We start from the raw sequence: 19,539 nt of genomic DNA on the forward strand, positions 1-19,539 counted from the left end.
GTTCAAGTTTGGTTCACTTTTTCGCTCACGATGAAAATTATAGCGCCTTGAAATGAGCCGAAGTCAAAGTGACGAAGGATGACGGTAATGTACAAAAAATAAGGATGACTGTCCAGGGTTAAAAGAAAGTTAAAGAATCCTTACCAATTCACTATTAAATTACACTGAAAAAACAGTGAACCCTTTTCCATTGCAAAATGAACTAAACTGTAGTAATATTGACCACGATTTAGCCCTTAAGATTTTTTTTCAACTTGTCTAGTTTATAATTTTCTTAAATTTTAGTTCATCTATAACATTGTAGTTTAGTTCATTTTTACAACACCATAAGATTTATATACCCCTACCAAGTTAAAAAGTCAGTATTATTTTGGTTTACTTGCTTATTTTGTGGGAAACCCGATAATAAAAATTGGTTAACAGTCTCTTTAAAATGTCGACGACTAAACTATTTTTAAATCAATCATTCCACAGTACAGAGAAATTAAATAATTAAAGGAACAACAAACCGTTTTACTATTATGAAAATTTTCATACATTAAAATTAAACTTTCTTTAAGCAAAAGTACTTTATTATAAAAACTTATGATGAAAGTTTTTAATACAATGTTTTTTGTGAATAAAAATGATGACCACGTGGCACAGAGAGTAGTTCATTTGAACCCGCTGTTTGGACATTTTGACTTATCCTTTTTTTATTCATCGTAGGTAGTTTTTTCACATATCTTGCTGGAAAAAATGGAAACAAAAATGAAAATTGTTAAAAATTAACACCATGTAATGAAATATAATTTTTAATTCTTCATTTTAGCTTGTAACTTACCATATTTGGGGCATTTTATCAAATGGTGTAAAGAATTCAACTTTTCTTTGGAAAACGTATCTCATAAAATGTGTACCTGAAACAATTAGAAAAGTAATGAAGTATTCTATATAAACTCATAAAACTGTGTTGTTATCGATGTGAAGGATATAATAAAATAAATATTCTAGTTGAAAGAAAGCCAAAGTTTTAATATAAAACTTACCAATTCTCTATTAAATTGTACGCTGAGGGGAAATATAAAAAGTTGTCCAAATTTATTTGGGTTACTCTGAAATTAAATATTAAATAAAATTATTAAATAAGTTTTCAAAAAATCTAATGAAAAAAATAATAATATGCATTAAAAACCAAATATTCTTGATAACCCTAGACAATCATCATTCGTCAAAATGACGACACGTAATTTAATTTTCGATTTAAAATGCATTTTAGTCTATTGGGAAATGGTGAATTTAAGTTATACTAATTCGACCGTTTTATGAATTTTTGTTTTATACTACTTAAAACCAAATTGAATAAGAAAATAAACTCAAGTTTGGTTCACTTTTTCGCTCACGATGAAAATTTTAGCGTCTTGAAATGAGCCGTAGTCAAAATGACAAAAGGATGACTGCCCAGGGCTAAAAGAAGGTTAAAGAATCCTTACCAATTCAATATTAAATTACAGGCAAAGGAGTACTAACAATTTGTCCAAATGTTTAAGGGGTTATTCTGAAATTAAATATTTGTTTTTACATTAAAAATATTACATTGGTTTCCAAAAAAATTTGATTAAAGAAATACTAAAATAAGGTATTAAAAACCTGTAATTTTGATTATAAAAAGGTCATAAAAACGTAAATATTCTAGTTGAAAGAAAGCCAATTTTTAAAAGAAAACTTACCAATTCTCTATTTTTTAAATTTGTTCGAATCCATCTGGAGTTGCTCTGAAATTAAATATTATTTTTACAACAAAGAAAACATTAAACTGGTTTTCAAAAAAAAAAAAATAATTAACAAATAATAATATACATAAAAAATATTCTTTTTAAAAGAAAGTCATATTAAAAAAATACTTACCAATTTATGAATAAACTATACGCCGAGATATAACAAACATTTTCCAAATTCATCTGGAATTGAATATTATTTTTTTTTTTTTAAATAGAATAATAAAAATTTCAATACACTTTCAATTTCAACATATTTTCCTAAATATTCTTAATAACTTTTTTCTAAACTACCGATAAAATATTAATAATTTTCATTTAAAAGGTTTAATAAACAAACACCAATATATGTCTCAAAAATTCAAAATATTCCATGCCTTTATATTCCCTTGTTGCATACCTACTTAAAAGATGCAACAGCCCACGCCAACGCCAACTATACAACTGAAGCATGCCAAACAAAACCAAGCAAAGCCAAAACATTCCTACAACAACAAAAACACATGTGCCTTTATTGAAAACAACACCTCATCCAGCCAAATAAACCATCCGCGAACAAACACACACACACAAACAAAAATAAAAACAACCCCACACTCATATATACACAACAAAACTCAAGTAACATCATCTTAACATTAATCACATTCCACTATGCCGATAAAGATCTCTGTACTATGCATTAGTTCATCGCATCTGCTGACAATTTACTCTAAGAATAATATTCGTAAAGGCACACAAGTTTATGAACGATGAAACGTTTAACTTAAAATTTGCAAAATTTTCATGAAATGTTATCTCCCATTTTTGACGAAAATATCTATAAATTTAATTACATGTGAACTAAAAATATTTCATTGTGTAATTTTTTACCAACAATTATTAACTATAGGAATTGTCAGTAAGAAATTGCTATCCACTTTCAAGTTCATTTTTCGTAAAAAAATATTTTCTCATACAAAAAAATCTTGTAGTAAATTGCACTTATTATTTAGAAACTACTTTACATTTCACAAGTAGTTTTATAGCATGACAAACGAATTTTTAACTACCAGTTAAGAAATTTTTTAAGGAAATTTCCATCGTATTTTGTAGGCCATGAACTAAACGATTGCTACTTAGAATTTGTAAAATTTCCTTTCGAGTAGTTAATTTTCGTTCAAGATACGAAAAATGTACTAAAATTCTGGAAAGTTCTTGTAATAAATTATTGTAAAAATCTTCTTAAATTTACGAGACACTTTTTTTTCTGTGTACAAGCACAGGAGTAATAAAATTTTTTCACATTTTTAAGGGGTTATTCTGAAATTAAATATTTGTTTTTTACATTAAAAATATTACATTGGTTTCCAAAAAATTTGATTAAAGAAATACTAAAATAAGGTATTAAAAACATGTAATTTTGATGATAAAAAGGTCATAAAACTGGAATCATTCTAGTTGAAAGAAAGCCAATTTTTAAAAGAAAACTTACCAATTCTCTATTTTTTAAATTTGTTCGTATCCATCTGCAGTTGCTCTGAAATTAAATATTGCTTTTACAACAAAGAAAAACATTAAGCTGGTTTCCAAAAAAAAAACATAATTAACAAATAATAATATACATAAAAAATATTATTTTTAAAAGAAAGCCATATTAAAAAAATACTTACCAATTTATGACTAACCCAGCAAAAAAAGCGTCGCCAAAAAAGTAGTGAAAATGTTCTTTTTGGATCCGGAAGTGGTGCAAAATTGGCGCAGAAGCGATGAGTTTAACATGGGCTTGTCATAGCACGGATGTCCACCATTTCAACAGCCGTTGCACTGAATTTGCATCACTTCTTAAGGTGTAATGTGAATCCAGTGATTTGGATGTGAATAAAGAAATTTTGTGATATTTTGACAAATACATAATTTTTAATTTTTTTATGGTTTTTAATGCATTATAACGCTTGTATGGAACGTTTGACATCAAATATTTTCAAAAATTCGCAATTTTTCTAGAAAAGATTTAGCCTGTTTTCGGCAAAATTTTAATAATTTGCACTATTCTATTAATTTTTTATCTGTTTTTAACCCATTTGAAACAATAAAATTTTAAATTTCCCATTCAAAATATGAAAAAAGCGGATTATAATAAAATTGACACAAAAGAACTTCCTGTGCAGTTAAAATAAACAACATTTTTGGAAGTGCTTTTAAAGTTGTGCCTTAAGAAGAACTTCCAAATTTTTTGCTGGGAACCTATACGCTGAGATATAACAACAATTTTCCAAATTTATCTGGAATTGAATATTAATTTTTTACATTGAATAATAACAATTTCAATAGACTTTCAACATATTTTCCTAAATATTCTTAATAACTTTTTTTCTAAACTACCGATAAAATATTGATAACTTTCATTTAAAATGTTTAATAAACAAACACCAAAATATGTCTCAAAAATCCAAAATATTCCATGCTTTTATATTCCCTTGTTGCATACCTGCTTAAAAGATGCAACAGCCCACGCCAACGCCAACTATACAACTGAAGCATGCCAAACAAAACCAAGTAAAGCCAAAAATTCCTACAACAACAAAAACACATGTGCCTTCATTGACAACAACACCTCATCCAGCCAAATAAACCATCCACGAATAGCAAACACACACACACACAAACCACTAAATGAACAAAAATAAAAACAACCCCACGCTCATGTATATACAACATAACCAGCCCTTGATACCATTTCTCATTAATGCATTACTCTCACTCAAACAAAACTCAAGTAACATCATCTTTACATTAATCACATTACACTATGCCGATAATGATCTCTGTACTATGCATTAGTTCATCGCATCTGTTGACAATTTACTCTAAGAATAATATTCGTAAAGGCACACCAGTTTATGAACCATGAAACATTTAACTTAAAATTTGCAAAAACTTCATGAAATGTTATTTACCATTTTTGACGAAAATGTCTATAAATTTAATTACATGTGAACTAAAAACTACCAACAATTATTAACTATAGGAATTGTCAGTAAGAAATTGCTATCCACTTTCAAGTTCATTTTTCGTAAAAAAATATTTTCTCATACAAAAAAATCGTATAGTAAATTGCACTAATTATTTAGAAAGTACTTTACATTTCACAAGTAGTTTTATAGCATGACAAACGAATTTTTAACTACCAGTTAAGAAATTTTTTAAGGAAATTTCCATCGTATTTTGTAGGTCATGAACTAAACGATTGTTACTTAGAATTTGTAAAATTTCCTTTGGAGTAGTTAATTTTCGTTGAAGATACGAAAAATGAACTAAAATTCTGGAAAATTCTTGTAATAAATTATTGTAAAAATCTTCTTAAATTTACGAGACATTTCTTTCTGTGTATGTAAATATATAAATATATATAAAATATATAATGTATAAAAACGAAGATAAACAGTTCTAATTTTGAAGTGAAAGGTTTACCACAAATATGTAAGATTTGTCCAAATGAATGAAAAAAGTTCAATAAAATCATTCCATATATGAATTCAATTCAGTTATATTTTTTCATTCTGTAGTATATGTTAGTGGTACATAAATGTAGGAAAAAGTTAACTAATATATGGAATGCATTCTACCCAATTTCTACGAAAATCACATCGTTCAAACAAATAAAAATGTCTTTGGCGCCAGTTCATAATTATATATAGCCCTCGTATAAACCGATCCCCAGATTTGAGCTCCGGAGCCTATTGGAGGAGCGAACCTCATCCGATACGGTTGAAATTTGGCACGTGGTGTTGGTATATGAGCTCTAACAACCATGAAGAAATTTATCCATATCGGTCTATAATTATATAACAGGTTGGCTGATAAGTCCCCGGTGTAACAAAGAAAAACACATTTTTTGTAAAAATCAACATAGTTCCCTTCAAGAGCGATACAACGATTATAACGACCTTCCAATTTTTTGAAACTCCTTCGGTTTTGCCTCAAAATAGGCCCCAGTTTCGGCGATCACCTCTTCATTGCAGCCAAATTTTTTCCCTGCGAGCATCCTTTCGAGGTATGAGAACAAGAAAAAGTCGCTGGAGGCCAGATCTGGAGAATACGGTGGGTGGGGAAGCAATTCGAAGCCCAATTCATGAATTTTTGCCATCGTTCTCAATGACTTGTGGCACGGTGCGTTGTCTTGGTGGAACAACACTTTTGTCTTCTTCATATGGGTCCGTTTTGCCGAGATTTCAACCTTCAAACGCTCCAATAACGACATATAATAGTCACTGTTGATGGTTTTTCCCTTCTCAAGATAATCGATAAAAATTATTTCATGCGCATCCCAAAAAACAGAGGCCATTACTTTGCCAGCGGACTTTTGAGTCTTTCCACGCTTCGGAGACGGTTCACCGGTCGCTGTCCACTCAACCGACTGTCGATTGGACTCAGGAGTGTAGTGATGGAGCCATGTTTCATCCATTGTCACATATCGACGGAAAAACTCGGGTGTATTACGAGTTAACAGCTGCAAACACCGCTCAGAATCATCAACACATTGTTGTTTTTGGTCAAATGTGAGCTCACGCCGCACCCATTGTGCACAGAGCTTCCGCATATACAAATATTGATGAATGATATGACCAACACGTTCCGTTGATATCTCTAAGGCCTCTGCTATCTCGATCAACTTAATTTTACGGTCATTCAAAACCATTTTGTGGATTTTTTTGATGTTTTCGTCGGTAACCACCTCTTTCGGGCGTCCACTGCGTTCACCGTCCTCCGTGCTCATTTCACCACGCTTGAATTTTGCATACCAATCAATTATTGTAGATTTCCCTGCGGCAGAGTCCGGAAACTCATTATCAAGCCAAACTCATTATCCACTGTATTTTTTCCCTTCAGAAAACAGTATTTTATCAAAACACGAAATTCCTTTTTTCCCATTTTTTTCACAATAACAAAAGTTGATTGACAAAAGAAGCTCTATCTCACAAACTAATTGACTTACAGACGTCAAATTTTGACACGAATCATTTGAAGGTTGGTACTATAAAAAAACAATTTGCATTTAATACTAGCGACGCCATCTATGTGTCACACCGGGGACTTATCAGCCAACCTGCCCCCATATAAACCGATCCCCAGATTTGACCTCTGGAGCCTGTTGGAGGAGCAAATTTCGTTCAATCCGGTTGAAATTTGGCACATGGATTTAGTATATAGCCTCTAACAACCATGCAAAAATTCGTCCATATCGGTCCAATTATACACAGAAAAAAAGTGTCTTGTAAATTTAAGGACCATTGTAACTTTCACATAGTTCAACAAATTTACTGTAATATAGTTTATTTTTCGTAACCACAACGAAAATTAACTTATCTAAAGGAAAACTTATAAAAATTCAGTAAATGTTTTTTAGTTCATTAACTAAGAAATGGGAAGGATTTTTCCTTAAATAAATTTCCAACACAGTAGTTAATGCATCGTTGATTCTATTATAAAAATACATGGACAATATAAAAATCTTACTACGAAATGTGGACAATTTACTAAGAAAAAATTTTGTATGGAAAAAAATTTTTGTTGTAAAAATTAACTTAACGACATTACCGATTCGTATGATGGCTTCCTACAGATTATTTCCCTTTTTATTATAAGTTGGAGTGTTTTTCCTCACATTGAACATTTTAGATAAAGTAGAATAAAAAGTAGTTATTATAATCCTTGACGGGTGTATATAATTTTTTATAGATTCCTCATAGATTTGGTATATATTTTACCTTAACTTATAGATAGAATTCCAACTAATCAATAAACGTGCTACTGGAAAATGTGAGTGCATCATGTGAGGGAGTTTTTAGAGACATTTTGTGTATATCTCGTATGATTGTTTGTGTTTGTTATTGCGTCATTTATGCTGTTGTTGGTTGTTTTGATTCTAGAGACAATGGAATGTTCCTTGTGTGTTGTTTGTATCTTTTGTGGTGAGAGTTGTTTTCTTACAATAGCGAGGTCAGAAAGGGATCGTGTGTGTGTGGAGTTGTTTTTCTTTACGGCATGTATCCTTTATGACTATTTGTGTCTTTGAGTTTTATTGCTGCATTCAGTTCTGTTGATGCATTTATGAAGTGCACACGTGGATTTAATTTTGCAAAATTGTACGTGCGGTATTGGTGTTTATTAATGAAAATATATTTTAGAAACTGAGAAGTGAATGATGTGATGTTAGAGTAATCAAAAACGCTTTTTATTGATAAAAAACAAATAACAGATTAAGGAACTGTATATTTCTGTTAATAGTTTAAAATTAGTGCGGATTTTTAATTGATTTACATAAAAAACATACAACATGAGTGGTAATAGGATGATTTATATTTATTCTACATCTGGATCAAAGGTTGGAGATGTAACAATTGTTTTTGAATCTATATTTTTTTATGTTACAGCAATTCCTACAGGTGAGTACTAAGTTCGAGTTTAGCCGCTAAAATTAAAAAAAAATCACTAAGAAAAGTATAAAACTATACGTCTTCGATACAAATTTACATAAAACTTGATGGAGAATAGCCCAAACCAAGTTTTTATAAAGATTATTTTTTTATAATGGATTATTAAAGAAAACTTATCATGAAAATTTCGATTTTAGCCGCTAAACTCGAAATTAATATCCACCTTAAATATTAAATGCTATACTGAAAAGTGGAAATTATGTCTAATTTTATAATATTTTTTATTTCAAATATATTCTGAGAATAATTTCAATAACGCCCCATTAGTCCATGGATGTGATTCTAATAATGTACCTACTGGATGGATTTTTCAATGTGGTAAGTTTTTCTATAAACGGTATTTTGTCCGTTTTTAATAAAACCAAAATTTCAATTTATTAAAAATAATTATTTTTATTTGCAGGTAGACAGTCCTTGTAATGGTAATTTTTTGGAGTATTCTTACTGTTTAATGCTAACTAAGCTGACATCTTTATTGGCTCTAGAAAATACTCTTGAAAGCCGTAAGTTAAAAATATGAACAATAGAATTCGATAATATTTTTCTTATATTTTGTATAACTTTGCAATTTCACATGCTTATAAGACAAATCCGCCCAACAAAAGTTAGCCAAAATCGATGAAATTGGACAACAATTCAATGAATATGAACTTATGCCGCATATATCTTTCATATGGATAGAAAACATGGAAATTTAAATTAATTAGTTAGTCCTAATAACATTGAATATTACTCTTTTGAATAAGCAATTACTAACTACCGACAAGTTACTGCATCCAACGTACGAATAAAAATATTTCCTTTATTGTAAAGGGTGATTTGTTAAGAGCTTGATAACTTTTTTAAAAAAAAAAACGCATAAAATTTGCAAAATCTCATCGGTTCTTTATTTGAAACGTTAGATTGGTCCATGACATTTACTTTTTGAAGATAATTTCATTTAAATGTTGACCGCGGCTGCGTCTTAGGTGGTCCATTCGGAAAGTCCAATTTTGGGCAACTTTTTCGAGCATTTCGGCCGGAATAGCCCGAATTTCTTCGGAAATGTTGTCTTCCAAAGCTGGAATAGTTGCTGGCTTATTTCTGTAGACTTTAGACTTGACGTAGCCCCACAAAAAATAGTCTAAAGGCGTCAAATCGCATGATCTTGGTGGCCAACTTACCGGTCCATTTCTTGAGATGAATTGTTCTCCGAAGTTTTCCCTCAAAATGGCCATAGAATCGCGAGCTGTGTGGCATGTAGCGCCATCTTGTTGAAACCACATGTCAACCAAGTTCAGTTCTTCCATTTTTGGCAACAAAAAGTTTGTTAGCATCGAACGATAGCGATCGCCATTCACCGTAACGTTGCGTCCAACAGCATCTTTGAAAAAATACGGTCCAATGATTCCACCAGCGTACAAACCACACCAAACAGTGCATTTTTCGGGATGCATGGGCAGTTCTTGAACGGCTTCTGGTTGCTCTTCACTCCAAATGCGGCAATTTTGCTTATTTACGTAGCCATTCAACCAGAAATGAGCCTCATCGCTGAACAAAATTTGTCGATAAAAAAGCGGATTTTCTGCCAACTTTTCTAGGGCCCATTCACTGAAAATTCGACGTTGTGGCAGATCGTAAGTCTATTCATGATGAAATGTCAAAGCATACTGAGCATCTTTCTCTTTGACACCATGTCTGAAATCCCACGTGATCTGTCAAATACAAATGCATGAAAATCCTAACCTCAAAAGAATCACCCTTTATATCATAAGCCATAGTTTTGTGTAATATAATAATAATTTTTTGAAATAAAATACTGGTGGTTATAGAAAATTGACTTGTTTTGTACGAAAAATTTCTTAGTTGTATACAGGCTTGTTGTACCTTTGATTCCTCAATTTCTCTACTTTTTTGAAATTGATATTCTTCCCACAGCATAGTAATAATGAACTAAAATACGATGCAATACATGAACTAATTTATAAGAAAATCATGAACTTATCTAGATGAAAAAAATCTTTGGCGCCAAATCATGGTCATTCTTACTATGGATTAGTTCATTTTTCATAAAAAATAGTAAACTTTTTTTTCGGTGTATATACAGTAGGTAACGTATATAAGAAACTCTGAAAAACGCTCAATTTTTGTTTCTTATAAGCGTTTTTTCTTATACGCAATTATTGTTCAGAAGAAAAGTAAAATATGGTGTTTTTATTAACTTTCTTATATGCATATTTTTCTTGTATGAGATGTGCTTATATCAGTTATCCACTGTAGCCCCCATATAAACCGATCCCCAGATCTGACCTCCGGAGCCTCTTGGAGGAGCAAAATTCATCCGATTCGGTTGAAATTGGATAAAAACGTCGCCAAAAAAGTAATGAAAATGTTCTTTTTGGATCCGGAAGTGGTGCAAATTTTGACCAGAAGCGACGAATTTAACAAGGACTTGTCATAGGACGGATGTCGACCATTTCAACAGCCATTGCACTTAATTTGAATTACATTTTAGGGTGTGATCTGAGTTCAGTGTTCTTGATGTTAAAATTTTGGGATATTTTGCCAAATAAATAACTTTTATAATTTTTTTATGATTTTTAATGCATTCTAACGCTTGTTTAAAACGTTTGACCTCAAATATTTTCAAAAATTCAAAACTTTTCTAGAATGCATTTAGTATTTTTATCGACAAAATTTGAACAATTTGTCCCATTTTATTAATTCTTAATCTGTTTTTAATCTATTTGGAACAAAAAAGTTAAAATTACCCATTAAAAATATGAAAAAAGCGAGTTATAAAAATTTAATTAAAAGAACTTCCTTTGTAGTTAAAATAAAGAACGTATTTGGGAGGACATTTTTGGAAGTGCTTTTAAAGTTGTGTCTTTAGAAGAACTTCCAAATTTTTTGCTGGGTAGTATATGGCCGCTAACAACCATACCAAAATTTGTCCATATCGGTCTAGAGTTATATATAGCCCCAGATAAACCTATTCCCAATCACACAATAATTGGTCCATATCGTAATTGTATATAGCCCCCTTATAAAGCGACCCCCATATTTCAATTCGGCCCTCTAATTACCGCGCAAAACTTCATATCCGTTGATAACTATATGTACACTTACCTATATACCGGGTCAAGAACAGAATTATATACGTATTTTTTTTGTTTGTTTGTCTAATATATACCACGTATGAACTAACTCAAATCGAAAGATAATTATAATCGGAAAATAAGAAGAAAATATAAAATATTATAGAAATCCAGGAAAATTATTTCATTCAAAGGTAAAATAATTATAAATATAATACATAATTGATTGACTCAATTAAAAAATAATTGAATTTTGCGTTTCAAATCGTATAATTATTTAATTATAAAATTTATTGAAAGTGACGAAGAAATCAATTAATTTGTGATTGATACTATCATTTTCGAGATTGAAGAAATTTCAATTTAAAAATTAATTGGTTCAATTAATATCGCGATTGAATCAGCAAAAAAACTCTTTTTCTAATTTAACCGCAGTCGAAAACACTAAACTTTTTCGACTTTCTCATTCTAATTTCAATCCCTATCGCCAAGGTTGTACTTTTTGTTAGATCATAAATTAATTTATCTTATTACTGTTGGTTTATATTTTTGCGGGAGGTTCGCTGCTGATGGGGTATCTGGGAGTTCCGAAAGGATCGTCCATTCAACCATCTTGCAGTTTGTCAAATAAATTTGACAAACAGATTTTTCCCTCTGGTTGTTAAACTACTCTTTTAGTTTAATCAACGAATGGTTTTAAGCTGAAATCAAAACAACAATACTGGTTGAAGAAAAAGCAAAAAAATTAATTTAAATTTGGGTGATTGCGTAGTCTTGTAAGTAATATTGACCGCACACGTGTAATTCTACAAAAATAATTGTAATATCTTATCTGTATCTAACTCCGTTTTATGAGCATGAGATAAGTTTCTTTCATTTCCAAACAAGTTTTTTATGGTACAAATAAAATTCCATGTTAATACAGAGTTCTTTAAAAAACTTTGTTTCGAATGCGACTATTTTTATTTTTTATTTATTAATAGATTTATTTAATACACATTTACAATATTACTTATGACGCTAATTATAACCTATATATGGCATAGCTCATACGCTCTTGCCAGTGTTAGTGTATAAATATAAATTGTACGTACATACTTCGGATTTGAGTAGTGGTTCAATTAAATTCATTCTGTATAAGGATTCTATATTTAATACGAGACTTTAAATATTTGTGTAATGATTCGAAGTTTGTGCCGTTTAATATCTCTAAGACTTCACTTTTGGACAGTACGGTTTTACCAAAATGTGTCAGTCTATAGCAATTATATATAGGGCATACACCAATAAAATGAAAAGTGTTTTCTGGTTCATCTAGGTTGCAGATTGAACATATCCCATCCGTGTTTTTCTTAAAACATCTCGAGTTAAGGTCTAATAACCCGCCACGGGCTCTTATTATCAAGCTTGTAGCGCGAGTGGATAGTTGTTCAGTTGTTAAGAATACTCCGTCGTATTCCAATTGCACAGCAAAAAAAATTGGAAGTTGTTCCACAAACATTTCTTTTAAAGCCCATCCCAGAATCCCCCATCGATTTTGTTCAAATTCCGATGCAGTCCTTTTGGACAAGTGCACAAACATTTCTTCTAAAGCGCATCTTGGGATCCCCCAATGATTTTTTCTACTTCCGATGCAGTCCTTGTGGACAAGTACGCAATCAGGCTATTTTAAGTGCAAATTTTGTACTGTTAAATTTTACAAAAAAATAGAAAATTAATAAAAAAACTAATAAAAAAATAGAAATTAATAAAAAAAGTAAAAATAATCATCCCGCTGGGATTTGAACCTGTGCCGTTCGACTTTTTCGCTTCCATGGAAGTTCTTTTGAGCAGGTTTTGCAAATTCAAGAATTTTTAATTTTTTGTTGATTTTTAATGGAAAAAAATATATTTATACGAAAATATATGCCGAAAATAAAAAATAAAAACGATGCATGACATAAAAAAATAATTTTTTAGAAAAATATTTGACAAAAAATTGCCGCTGGTGAGATTTGAACCTGCGTTTCTTATTTTTTCGTTCATACTAATAAAGAACATCTCGAGAAGCAATTAGAATGTTATTCCTTGGTGTCGTATTACGATCATATCACAAACATTTGAATTGACCTTTCGACGCTTTATGTTCAATGGCGTTTGTGGCTGAGTGTTCTAAGGCGTTCTGTTATGGTACCAGCAAACCCAGGTTCAACCCCTCGTCGGAGCGAAAAAGTTTTTCAAATTGTAAAAATTAGATAATAGGAAAATAATTGTTTAATAATAAAACATATGGATGAAAAAAAGTGAAATTGGTTGAAAAAATTTGTTTTTGTTTTTCGCTTTTTAAATTTCTTCATTCAAATTAACTTCCAGGGCACAACTTCTAAAGCAATGCAAAGGATCCAAAAAGGGAGTACTTCCGTCCTACACGGATGAAAAAGACTCTTTTTCATATGTTTGGCTATAAACATTTTATGTTTGAAACACAAATTTTTAAACACAATATTTTTGAGTGCAAGCACATAATGTTCATAAACTAGCATAACATGTTTGGGACATATATGTTAATATGTTAGAACATATTATGTTTGGGACATAAAATGTTTGTAAATATAATATGCTTGGATGCAAACATATATTAATTTAGAAATAGCCTATAAACATATATGTGTTTAGTAGCTTGGAGCGCTATTTAACAGGGAGCGATATTGAACTAAGTTGGTGGTTGTTGCTTGTTATTACAAAATTAACATTTTATTTTCCCTTGGGCAATTGATCAGCTACTTCTTTGATCCTTACAAACTGTGTGGTACGCTGTTCGAATCCCCGTCCGGCAAAAGGTACAATTAAAATAAAAAAAATCATAAAATTGAGTAATTTCTTCTACAATGTTTGTATTACAGAAAAAGGTGCTAAGAACTAAAAAATCTCGTGGAAGTGAGAAAGATGTGAGGGAATATACAATTAGGCAGAAACAAAATTTTGAGCATTCAGGTCGAAAACCTATGTTGTTAGCACCTATATTACCTGTTTATTTTCATAATTCATTATGACTGTAAATATATAAATAAATAAATAAAATTTTGAGCACAATATTGTTTGGGAGAATTTTTTTTAATCATATAATATTTTTGGGTGCAAAATGCTTCCAAACATACTATATGTTCACATAATAACATATTGTTTTATGGAAGACAACATTATTGAATTTTGATGCAAAAATACAAAATGTTTGGAAGTTAGACTACCCAAACATATATTGTTTAGACCAATATGCTTTCAAACATATTATATATCGGAAGAGATCAAACATATAAATGTTTGGGCAATACCCAAAAATGTATATGCTTGAAGCAAAATATGTTTGGGAGTATATGTTACAGAAGCGATTTTTTGTGAGGGTGTATGACAAGCCCATGATAAATTCATTGGAGATGAGCCAGGTTTACACTACTTCCGGATCACAGATTGGGATCCAAACTACTTTTTTGGGAGCTCTTTTTTTGCTGGGTGGTAATACATATCATGAAATTGTGAATGCGATGCGTTTTCCATGAATTCAAGTTTCTCTCTTTGTCTAAATCGCTCAATTATCTTCACCGAATGTGAGCAGATATGGGAGCAATCACTTGGAGGACAGTACTGCACAAAAGAACATACATTTGACCATTCTTTCGCCCAGTAGGTCCCTAGGGAAATTATCTTTTCCGCCAATATCCTTAGGAGTCTATATGAATCAAGATGCAAGATTTTGTTGACATAGTCCAGATGTACTCCTAACGATGATGTATATAGGGAACACATTCCTGTTTCTAGATGCAGCATATAGTTTGGCGTATTGCTAGGAAGATACAACATCCTTTTGATAAAATATCGTAATAATTTCTCAACATTCTCATCCCGGACAAAGCCCCAAACTTGTGCTGCATAGAGCATGATTGATCTACAACAGTCGATAAAAATCTTTAACTTATTCTCCTTGGAAATCTGAGAGTTATTTATATACTTCGACCATGTAGAAGCGACAGCTATTTTCGACGCAGATAGCTTCTTCAATAGATGCCTTCTTAACGACATGTTGTAAAAAACCTCAACTCCTAAATATACGTAACTGTTCACGATTTCGATATTCTGTTCTCCATAATGCCAAGCTAAATTCGTAGCGATTCTTGTGCCTTTGCGAAATATTAACACTTTTGTCTTGGACAAATTGACCTTCAAACCCCACGTGTTACAGTATTTTTATTTCAACCGTCGAACGGAACGGACGTGTTTTTTTAATAGCGGATAAAATCATCGTAATAGGTACCTACTGCGAATTTCAAGTGTGGTGGGATATTAGGCCACCATGCAGAGAAATTCAAAGACATCCACTGGGTTGCTAACTTCAGGGCCCAGTGGACGGGTATCGACTGGAGTTATAAATTTGGGCAATGACCAAGAGTTAGGCCCAATTAGTCGACCTGTAGACGGGTCGACAGGTGGCGACAATTTGACAAGTCGGACCTTTTCCAAGGTAACGGCATCAAAAGGAGGTAATCCCTCACGAAAGAGATTCAAAGAACGCAGAAATGCTTTGTTTATCCTAAAGAAATTAGGATCAGTCGACCCAAGCACGTTGTCGGCTAAACAAAGCGATTCCTTAAAATGGGCTCAAGGAATTCTTGAGGCTGGAAAAAGGGAACGATCACCGGATGAGCTGCCATCCTCCAAAAGGGATCAACGATCGTTTGCCTCAGTTGCTAAATACAGCCTTGTGATGGCTATCATAAATAAAGGAGCATTGGACGGTATGGTTCCAAAGCAAAAATGGGGGGAAATTGAGAATGCTTTGTCTGGCGTCTACTCACAGGTGCTGGAAAAGTTTCCCGGCCCAGATCCTCGACACCAAGAGGCTGGTTGGTATCAAGGACGATTTAAGCTAGTCGCATTTGAGGACCAGAGGTCTATAGAATGTTTTAAAGCTGCTCTGATACTAGGTTAGGTTAGGTTAGGTGGCAGCCCGATGTATCAGGCTCACTTAGACTATTCAGTCCATTGTGATACCACATTGGTGAACTTCTCTCTTATCACTGAGTGCTGCCCGATTCCATGTTAAGCTCAATGACAAGGGACCTCCTTTTTATAGCCGAGTCCGAACGGCGTTCCACATTGCAGTGAAACCACTTAGAGAAGCTTTGAAACCCTCAGAAATGTCACCAGCATTACTGAGGTGGGATAATCCACCGCTGAAAAACTTTTTGGTGTTCGGTCGAAGCAGGAATCGAACCCACGACCTTGTGTATGCAAGGCGGGCATGCTAACCATTGCACCACGGTGGCTCCCTGCTCTGATACTAATTGGTGAAGTTTGGGAAGGAGCTGCCTTAGAGTTAGTCGAGAAGAAAGACATACCGGCTAGACCAAGAGCACATGCGTGGATACCTGCAAACCCTCCTGACCCTGAATCTATTTTAAATAGACTGAAACAATGCAATCCAGATCTTCCAACAGCTGATTGGAAGGTTGGCCGTTTGGATGAAGTGGATGGGCCACGACGGCATGCAGTGTTTATATTGAACACTCAGTCTTTGCCACATCTAGCAAAGTCTCAGGGCCGTGTATGTTATGGCTTTCATTATATCCAAATGAAGGTGTATAAAAACGATCAGCTAAAGGATTCAGAAATGGACAAGCCTCTGTCTGAATCAGAAGTAAGCGGATCCTCTTGCGAAGTCGAGGGAGATACCAAAGTTGAAGACATGGATAGACACCGTATGCGAGAGGAGGTTTCTATTGCCTCAGAACTCACCAAAGTTGAACCTATGGTTATTGCGAGAGTCACCGAGATCTCTGAAGAGAACATTCTTGATGACTCGATTTAAGCGGCTGATGTGACGGTTGTGGAAAATCTCGATGGTCCTACGGATCCTCCAGATAAATCTTCATCATTGTAAGGCTGCATGTGCTGCCTTAAAGGTTCTCCTGATGAAAGGGGACTAGACATGGTTCTTATTCAGGAACCATATGTTTATAGAAAAAAAATATGTGAATTAAGTACTCCGGGCTTCAAACTATTGCAGTATACTGGTAATGATGTAATTCGAGCCTGTATAATTGCTAAAAACGAGCTTAACTTGTTTCTGCTTCCTTCAATGTGCAATGCAGACACTGTCGTTGCCAATTTAGAAATAGCCAAATGCAAACATTGGGTATCTTCGGTCTACATGGGACATGACAGGGAGATGCCTCCATGTGCCGTTAAGACCTTAGTGGAGGAGTCACTGAAAACTAAGACGAAACTCATTATGGGATGCGATGCGAATGCACATCATAGTATATGGGGAAGTAGTGATACTAATGCAAGGGGAGAGTCGCTAATAGAGTTTATTTTGCGTACTAATCTGGTAGTTTGCAACAAGGGAGATGCCCCAACCTTTGTCACTAAAAACAGGCAAGAGGTTTTGGACATCACCTTGGCCTCGCAAGAACTGAATGAAGTGATGTCTGAGTGGCAGGTTTTAAGTGAACCCAGCTTCTCAGATCATCGCTACATCAGTTTCAAATTTGATGTTCATATCACCAAGACCATATTTCCGCCAAATGTTAGGAAAGCTGACTGGAATAGGTATAGGGAATCGTTCAATATGATGATACCGGAAATAACAGGGACAAATATGGGAAATCAGTTTCAAATTTGATGTTCATATCACCAAGACCATATTTCCGCCAAATGTTAGGAAAGCTGACTGGAATAGGTATAGGGAATCGTTCAATATGATGATACCGGAAATAACAGGGACAAATATGGGAAATGTGCAAGATATCGAACACGCAGTGGAGCGGATTACTAAGGCCTTCAACATCTCACTGAAAGCTGCATGCCCTAGAGGAAAGCCAAGGGGGAAACATAGACCACCATGGTGGTCTACGGAATTAAGTAATATGAGGAAATCCTGCAGGAAGCTCTTTAACAAGGCAAAGTCCACCAGAGCCCCTGAGGACTGGGACGCTTACAAGAAGAATCTGAGAGGATACAAGCGAGAACTGAGAAAGGCTCAGCATAACTCTTGGAATGCTTACTGCAGCAGTATTGAGAATACGTCCGAGGCTTCCAGACTACGGAAGGTTCTAGCATCCACCAACTCCGCTCCAGGTTTCATTAAAACATCGGAGGGCAATTGGACAACGTCCAGTGAGGAGACGCTGGAGGTACTATTGGACACACATTTTCCTGGAAATCAGACGGTTGAACCATGTACTGGCGGTGCCACAGTTGCTCAGCGGTCGTTTCCTGTCGAGGAAATTGTATCGGAAACTAGAATAAGATGGGCGCTAAATAGCTTTGGACCATTCAAATCCCCTGGACCTGATGGAATTACTCCGGCGGAGTTACAAGCTGTAACTGACAAAATTATCCCCTGGTTGTCGGTGATATATAAAGGATGTATCAACTTATATATCCCAGGAAAGTGGAGGGAAACAAAAGTCGTTTTCATACCTAAAGCAGGAAAAGTCTCTCACTCGAGGGCGAAGGATTTCCGATCAATCAGCTTATCCTCATTCCTACTTAAGACTCTGGAGAGGATGATAGATATTTATCTTAGAACTAGCATCAATTCAAGTTTGTTCTCGAAACGACAGCATGCATACTCGAAGGGCAGGTCTACTGAGACCGCACTACATGAACTAGTTAGCTTTATTGAAAGCTCACTATCTGTCAAAGAATACACAATCGTGGCGTTTCTAGACATCGAAGGGGCGTTCAATAATGTCCATCCGAGCTCGATATTAAATGGACTGACAACTCTGAATGTTGATCCATGTATACTCAGGCTGTTAGACGAACTGCTAATGAAGAGACGTATTTCAGCCACACTAGGACAAGCAAACATACAAAAGTATGTGAACAGAGGCACTCCCCAAGGAGGAGTTCTATCACCTCTTCTTTGGAATGTTGCTATAAATAGCCTTCTGGTTACTCTAGAAAAAGAAAGGATAAAAGTGGTGGCATACGCAGATGATGTAGCTCTGGCAGTCAGTGGAAAATTCCCATCCACAATCAGAGATATTATTCAGAGGGCCCTCCGGATGACTGAACAATGGGCGAAAGACAATGGTCTTGGGGTAAATCCTGCAAAGACAGAATTAGTCATGTACTGCAAAGATCGCAAAACTCCCACGGTTAGGCCTATTTCCTTAGGGGGTATTGAAATTCCCTTTGGTGATTGTGCAAAATACCTTGGCGTTATTTTGGACAGGAAGCTGA

The 19,539-nt window shown here is 33.7% G+C and overlaps 1 long non-coding RNA gene across 1 annotated transcript; it reads right to left on the reverse strand.

The window, feature by feature from the left end:
- Positions 1-598: 598 nt before the first annotated feature.
- Positions 599-1,096, reverse strand: LOC142241298 (uncharacterized). Its single transcript, XR_012723565.1, has 3 exons — positions 1,029-1,096; positions 824-899; positions 599-729 (listed from the first exon to the last, which is right to left on the reverse strand). It is a non-coding gene; the product is annotated as an uncharacterized LOC142241298 (long non-coding RNA).
- Positions 1,097-19,539: the final 18,443 nt, after the last annotated feature.

This window comes from Haematobia irritans, chromosome 1, assembly GCF_050003625.1.
Source record: "Haematobia irritans isolate KBUSLIRL chromosome 1, ASM5000362v1, whole genome shotgun sequence".
NCBI lineage: Eukaryota > Metazoa > Arthropoda > Insecta > Diptera > Muscidae > Haematobia > Haematobia irritans.